Source organism: Piliocolobus tephrosceles, chromosome 2 (genome assembly GCF_002776525.5).
Source record: "Piliocolobus tephrosceles isolate RC106 chromosome 2, ASM277652v3, whole genome shotgun sequence".
Taxonomy (NCBI): Eukaryota; Metazoa; Chordata; class Mammalia; order Primates; family Cercopithecidae; genus Piliocolobus; species Piliocolobus tephrosceles.
Window position 1 is genome coordinate 50,909,256 of NC_045435.1, and position 7,732 is coordinate 50,916,987.

The following is a 7,732-nucleotide window of genomic DNA, read 5'->3' on the forward strand; positions in this document are numbered from 1 at the left end:
TACTTACTTATTGAGACGGAGTTTCGCTCTTGGCAACTTATTTAATTTTTATTTATTTATTTATTTATTTATTTACTTACTTACTTACTTACTTACTTACTTATTGAGACGGAGTTTCGCTCTTGGCAACAGAGTGAGACTCCGTCTCAAAAAACCAAAAAAATTCCACATATAAGTGAGAACATACATTTCCACATATAAGTGAGAACATGCATATATTCTTTTTTCTTTTTCTTTTTTTTTTTGAGACAGAGTTTCACTCTTGTTGCCCAAGCAGGAGTGCAGTGGTGTGATCTTGGCTCACTGCAACCTCTGCCTCCTGGATTCAGGCAATTCTCCTGCCTCAGCCTCCAGAGTAGCTGGGATTACAGGTGCCGACCACCACACCCGGCTAATTTTGTATTTTTAGTAGAGACGGGGTTTCACCATGTTGGCCAGGCTGGTCTCAAATTCCTGACCTCAGGTGATCTGCCCACCTTGGCCCCTCAAAGTGCTGGGATTACAGGCATGAGCCACCACACCTGGCCCTCATTTTCTTTATGCATTCATCTGGCAATGGACACTTGATTCCATAATGTGGCTATTGTGAATAGTGCTGCAATGAACATGGGAGTGCAGCTATCTCTTCAAAATACTGATTTTCATTTCCTGTATACATATACCCAGAAGTGAGATTGCTGGATCATATGGTAATTCTATTTTTAGTTTTTCGAGGAACCTCCATACTGTTTGCCATAATCGCTGTACTAATACACATTCCCACCAAGAGCCTGGGAGGGTTCCATTTTCTCCACATCCTCACCAACACTTATCTTTTGGCCATTTAATGTCTTCTGTTGAGAAATGTCTACTTAGGTCCTTTGTCCATGTTAAAATTGTTTCCTTGCTATTGAGGTCCTTATTGGATGTATGATTTGCAAATGTTTTCTCCCATTCTGTAAACTGCCTTTTCACTGTTTTTTTGTTTTTACTTCTCATCAGATAGGCAATATGTTGACATCATAACAAGGTTTGAGGGAGGCACACCTCACACATGAACATGAAAACCCACTCATCATGCTTATGAACATTAAAAAATCTGTTGTATTTTGTTTGCCATTCTTTTTTTTTTTTTTTTTTTTTTTTGAGACAGAGTCTTACTCTTTCACCTAGGCTGGAGTGCAGTGGTGTGATCTCAGCTCACTGCAACCTCCGCCTCCCAGTTTCAAGTGATTTTCCTGCCTCAGCCTCCTGAGTAGATGGGACTATAGATGTGCACCACCACAACCGGCTTATTTTTGTATTTTTAGTAGAGACGGAGTTTCGCCATGTTGGCCAGGCTGGTTTTGAACTCCTGACCTCAGGTGATCCACCCATCTTGGCTTCCCAAAGTGCTGGGATTACAGGTGTGAGCCACCACCCCCGGCCAGTTTGCCATTCTTGTATTGTCTTCAAGGTGTCAGATCAAATATTTCACCCGTTTTTTAGCTGTTTTCTTACTGCTGAGTTTTAATAGTTCTTTATATATTTATTCAGGTCAATTGTTAATGCTTTTCAAATGCATGTGTGTGTCCCTAATGTATATGTGGTGATGTATTACTTTTACAATGGTAAACAAACAAAAACAAACAAAAAAACAAAACCCAAACATCATTTCCACGTACAATACAATTTTGGCCTATGGTATCTTTATCATGTAGTGAAGTTGATACTGCATTGCTCCTTTGTGTATGTTGTGTTTTCCTGCAAATGTGATTCTAGCATCTTTTGGTTTGAGAACATACAGTGAACAAGTGACTACACTATAAGCTCCATAAGCCTAGAAACTGTGTCTGTTTCTCATGTTATCTCCAGTGCCTCACACATAATAGACACACAATGTATTTAATGCTAATAAACAACTTCTTAGGCAAAATGTTTGTGAAAGCCACACTGAAGCATTTATCATTTATTGAATTGAAACATTTCATTTCATGTATTTATTTATTGAGACAGGGTCTTGCTCTGTCGCCCAGGCTGAAGTGCAATAGTGTGATCTTGGCTCACTACAGCTATGACCTCCTGGGCCTAGGCAATCCTCCCACCTCAGCCCCATGAGTAACTGGAACTACAGGCATGCACCACCACACCCGCCTGATTTTGTTTATTTTTTGTGGTGGAGGTCTCTCTGGGTTGCCCAGCTTGTTCTCAAAACTCCTGGGCTCAAGCAATCCTCCCACCTCAGCCCCCCAAAGTAATGGGATTACACACATAAGCCATCATACCTATCCAATAAAATTATTTTTTAAAAAATCGTTATGGTTGGAAGATGCAGCTGAGGCACAATACAAACTTCACACTTGATGGTCTTAGCAAGTTCAAAGGTGCCAAAGATAACTTTGTCCTAAATGCAAATGTTGATGCCAATGTTGACCACCACTTTGATAAATGTAACGAACAATTGCTTTTTTTTTGCACTCTCAAGGTATCAGTGAGATCCAGGGAGAGGCTAATAGAGGGCCAGTATGGTACAGAAAACACAAAACTGATTTATGAGATCCTGAGTGGCTCTGCACTGACCTGGGAATAAGGTTTTAGTTTTGGCTTTGCCACCAGGATGGACATATCACTCAATCTGTCTGGGTTTGCTTCTATATTCCTAGAATAGCAGGAGCAGACTAGATCATCTCTCAGATTCTTTCTCACCCTAATGTTCTGTGAGTTTTAATTCTTGCTAGTCCTAATCTTTTGCCAATTTAGTGAACAGGGTGGCTTTACTTTTTATTTTTTAACAGATACGGTGTCTCACTGTGGTGCCCAGGCTGGTCTTAAACTCCTGGCCTCAAGTGATCCTCCAGGGTAACTTTTCTTTAGAAAATAAACCAGCCGGGCACAGTGGCTCATGCCTGTAATCCCAACACTTTGGGAGGCCAAGGCAGGAAGATTGCTTCAGCCCAGGAGTTTGAGACCAGCCTAAGCAGCATAGTGAGACTCTGTCTCTAAAAACAAAGAAAACAAATAAATAAAGAAAAATTAAATGAAGAAACTCCAGCCTGGCCAACCTGGTGAAACCCTGTCTTTACTAAAAATACAAAAATTAGCTGGGCCTGGTGGCGCATTCCTGTAATCCCAGCTACTCAGGAGGCTGAGGCATGAGAATCTCTTGAACGTGGGAGGTGGAGGTTGCAGTGAGCCAAGATCACGCCACTGCACTCCAGCCTGGGTGACAGAGCAAGACCCTGTCTCAGAAAACAAAAAACAAAAAACAAAAAAAAAAGAACAAAAAAAAAAAAACCTCTAAGAACTCTAAATCAGCCTTTCTTTTTTTTTTGAGATGGAGTCTTGCTCTGTCGCCTGGGCTGCAGTGGCTGGATCTCGCTCACTGCAAGCTCTGCCTCCCGGGTTTAGGCCATTCTCCTGCCTCAGCCTCCCAAGTAGCTGGGACTACAGGCGCCTGCCACCACGCCTGGCTAGTTTTTTGTATTTTTTAGTAGAGACGGGGTTTCACTGTGGTAGCTAGGATGGTCTCGATCTCCTGACCTCGTGATCTGCCGGTCTCGGCCTCCCAAAGTGCTGAGATTACAGGCTTGAGCCACCGCACCTGGCCTGTTGTTGTTTTGAGACAGAATCCAGCTCTGCTGCCCAGGCTGGAGTGCAGTGGTGTGACCTCAACTCACTGCAAACTCCACCTCCAAGGTTCAAGCGATTCTTGTGCCTCAGCCTCCCAAGTAGCTGGGATTACATGCGCACATCATCAAGCCTAATTTTTTGTTTTTCACTTTTAGTGGAGATGGGGTTTCACCGTATTGACCAGGCTGGTCTCGACCTCCTGACCTCAAGTGATCTGCCCACCTTGGCCTCCCAAAATGCCGGGATTACAGGTGTGAGCCACTGTGCCCAGCCATGTATTTTTGTACAATTACTAACGGCAGCAATTGTCTGCAAGCTGCCAGAGCAAATTTTCTAAATCATATTATCCAGAGGCAACTGGGGGCCAACCTTTTTTGCAGGCAACAGCATGAATCTGAGTATAAATACTGGGAAGGAGCCTAGAAATGAACAACAGGCTTCCTGTCCCCAGCACCATGTTTATTTTTTCTATTTTTCTTTTTATTGTAGAGACAGGGTTTTGCTGTTGGCCAGGCTGGTGCTGAACTTCTGGTCTCAAGTGATCCCTCCGTCTCAGCCTCCCAAAGTGCTGGGAGGCATAAGCCTCAGCACCCAGCCCCCACACCATGTTTTTGAGATGGCGTGTCACTCTGTCACCAAGGCTGGAATGCAGTGGCATGATCATAGCTCACTGCAGCCTCAAACTTCTGGGCTCAAGTGATCCTTCTACCTCAGCCTCCCCAGTAGCTGGGACTATAGGCTTGTGCCACCACACCCTCCTAATTTAAAAACTGCTTTTATAGAGAGGGGTCTCACTATATTGCCCAGGCTGATCTCAAATTCCTGGGATCAAGCAATCCTCCTGCCTCAGCCTCCCAAAGTGCTAGGACTATAGGTATAAGACACCACGCCTGGCCTCTACCCCACTTAGTGTGGCTTATAGTACAGGCTGAGTGTTATCTGAAATGCTTGGGACCAGAGGTGTTTTGGATTTGGGATTTTTTTAGCTTTTGGAAATCTGAAATACCTTTGAAACGTCTTTATATACTTAACTCGTTGAGCATCTCTAATCCAAAATCCAAAATGCTTCAATGAGCATTTCCTTTGAGTGCCATGTCAATGCTCAAAAAGTTTTAGATTTTGAAGGATTTCCAATTTTCAGAATGCGGATCATCAACCTGTAGTATACTTCTTTAGCTTGGTGAAATAAACATGGGTAGTTAAGGGTCTGAGTGACAAGAGTGGAATGACAGAACTGGGTAATTCTGTAACGATCAGCCAGACAATAAGCTCCCTATTTTTCCTGCTTCTGAAATCCACTTCAACCATGTTGGCAAGGATGGTCGCGATCTCTTGACCTCGTGATCTGCCCACCTTGGCCTCCCAAAGTGCTGGGATTACAGGCATGAGCCACGGTGCCTGGCCCAAGCTTAATTTTTTTTTTTTTTTTTTTTTTTGAGGCGGAGTCTCACTCTGTCGCCCGGACTGGAGTGCAGTGGCCGGATCTCAGCTCACTGCAAGCTCCGCCTCCCGGGTTTAGCCATTCTCCTGCCTCAGCCTCCCAAGTAGCTGAGACTACAGGCGCCCGCCACCTCGCCCGGCTAGTTTTTGTATTTTTAGTAGAGACGGGGTTTCACCATGTTAGCCAGGATGGTCTCGATCTCCTGACCTCGTGATCCACCCGTCTCGGCCTCCCAAAGTGCTGGGATTACAGGCTTGAGCCACCGCGCCCGGCCCCAAGCTTAATTTTTAAAGACAGACTGAAAAACTGCTTTATTATCAAGGGACTTGCAATCTATGCCTAATTGCTCATGGGCTCAAACCTGTTACTTTTCAGTAAATAAGTGAATTAAACCAAATTACAGAGTAAAAAACATTTCAAAGTATACAGGCATGAAGAGGTTCCCTTGAAGGTGCCTATGAATGGCTTAGAGGAAAATTTAAAATTTAGCTCATTTTCCACTCACAAGAATTTTTTTTTTTTTAAGACAGGGTCACACTCTGTTGCCTGGGATGGAGTGGAGTGGTGCAATCAGCCCACTGCAGCTTCCACCTCCTGGGCTCAAACAATCTTCCTATTTCAGCCTCCTGAGTAGCTGGGACTACAAGTGCATGCCACCCTGCCCAGCTAATTTTTGTATCTTTAGTGGAGATGGGGTCTTGCCACATTGCCCAGGTGGGTCTCGAACTCCGTCTTGGGAAAAAAAAGGTAGATTAAAAAAATTATAATTAAAAAAATTATGATGAGTTGGCTGGGCGTAAAAAGACAAAAGAGTTGCTGGGCGCGGTGGCTCACGCCTGTAATCCCAGCACTTTGGGAGGCCGAGGTGGGCGGATCACAAGGTCAAGAGATCAAGACTATCCTGGCTAACATGGTGAAACCCCGTCTCTACTAAAAATACAAAAAATTAGCCAGGTGTGGTGGCGGGTGCCTGTAGTCCCAGCTACTCAGGAGGCTGAGGCAGAAGAATCCCTTGAACCTGGGAGGTGGAGGTTGCAGTGAGCCAAGATTGTGCCACAGCACTCCAGCCTGGCAACAGAGCAAGGCTCTGTCTCAAAAAAAAAAAAAAAAAAGAAAAGAAAGAAAAAAGAGCTAACTAAAAAAATAGAAAAATTTAAAAAAAAAAAAGACGGGTCTCATTATGTTGCTCAGGCTTGTGTTAACCTGCTAGGCTCAAGCTATCCTCCCACCTTAGCCTCCTGAGTAACTGGGATTACAGGTGCACACCACCACACCTAGCAATATGGTACTATTAAGGGCACTAACTCGTTTAGAGCATATTATTGTTATTATTTTATTTTATTTTATTTTTTTGAGACGGAGTCTCCCTCTGTCACCCAGGCTGGAGTCCAGTGGCACAATCTCGGCTCACTGCAACCTCTGCAGGTTCAAGCGATTCTCTTGCCTCAGCCTCCTGAGTAGCTGGGATTACAGGTGCCTGCCACCATGCCCAGCTAATTTTTGTATTTTTAGTAGAGATCGGGTTTCACCATGTTGGCCAGGCTGGTCTCAAACTCCTAACCTCAAGTGATCCACCCGGCCAAAGTGATGGGATTGCAGGTGTGAGCCACTGCACCTGGCCAAAGATGTCCATTTCTATTCTAGGATGCACGTGCTAAATCAGAGACAAATCCATATCAAGATCAAATCCAGAGCTGAAGCACAGTGTCAGCATGGTAGGATTGGGAGGAACTGAGAAGAGGAAAAGGGCAATGCTAAATGAAAAAGTCAAGTCTAAGAGAACTTTCAGGGGGAAATTTGGCTTAAGCTACACTTTGTTTTTTGTTTTTGAGATGGAGTCTCCCTCTGTCACCCAGGCTGGAGTGCAGTGGCACTATCTTGGCTCACTGCAAGCTCTGCCTCCGAGGTTCACGCCATTCTCCTGCCTCAGCCTCCTGAGTAGCTGGGACTACAGGCGCCTGCCACCATGCCCAGCTAAATTTTTTTTGTATTTTTTTTTTTTTAGTAGAGACGGCATTTCACCCTGTTAGCCAGGACAGTCTCGACCTCCTGACCTTGTGATCCATCCGCCTCGGCCTCCCAAAGTGCTGGGATAACAGGCATGAGCCACTGCGCTGGGCCTTGCGCTAGACTTTAAATGGCAAATATGATTTGAATTGAGGGAAATCAGTGTATACAGAGCATAATGACTTCTGTGTGACTAAAATAGATTCTATATAGTGGATAAGCCTTTAGGAGTAGGTTGGTACAAGTTTATAGTAAGCTTTGGATACCAAAATGAAAAGTTTAAACTGTTTTTCTTTTTTTGAGATGGAGTCTTGCTCTGTCACCAGGCTGGAGTGCAGTGGCGCGATCTCGGCTCATTGCAACCTGCACCTCCCGGTTTCAAGTGATTCTCCTGCCTCAGTCGCCCGAGTAGCTGGAAGTATAGGCGCCCGCCACCACGCCCAGCTAATTTTTTGTATTTTTAGTAGAGACAGGGTTTCACTGTGTTAGCCAGGATGGTCCCGATCTCCCGACCTCATGATCTACCCACCTCGGCCTCCCAAAGTGCTGGTATTACAGGCATGAGCCACCGCACCCGGCTATCTGTTTTTCAAAGAAGTAGACATTTAGCTTCTGCCTTTATAAAACTAATAATCTGCCTTGGATTGTGGCTAAATTGTGTGAACGCTGGTATTTCAACAGACTGTAAGCATCATG

General features: G+C 44.5%; 1 non-coding gene across 1 annotated transcript; it reads right to left on the reverse strand.

Annotated features, from left to right (window-relative positions):
- Nucleotides 1–975: 975 nt before the first annotated feature.
- LOC111546989 lies at nt 976–1,078 on the reverse strand. Its single transcript, XR_002732994.1, has one exon. It is a non-coding gene; the product is annotated as a small nucleolar RNA U13 (small nucleolar RNA).
- Nucleotides 1,079–7,732: the final 6,654 nt, after the last annotated feature.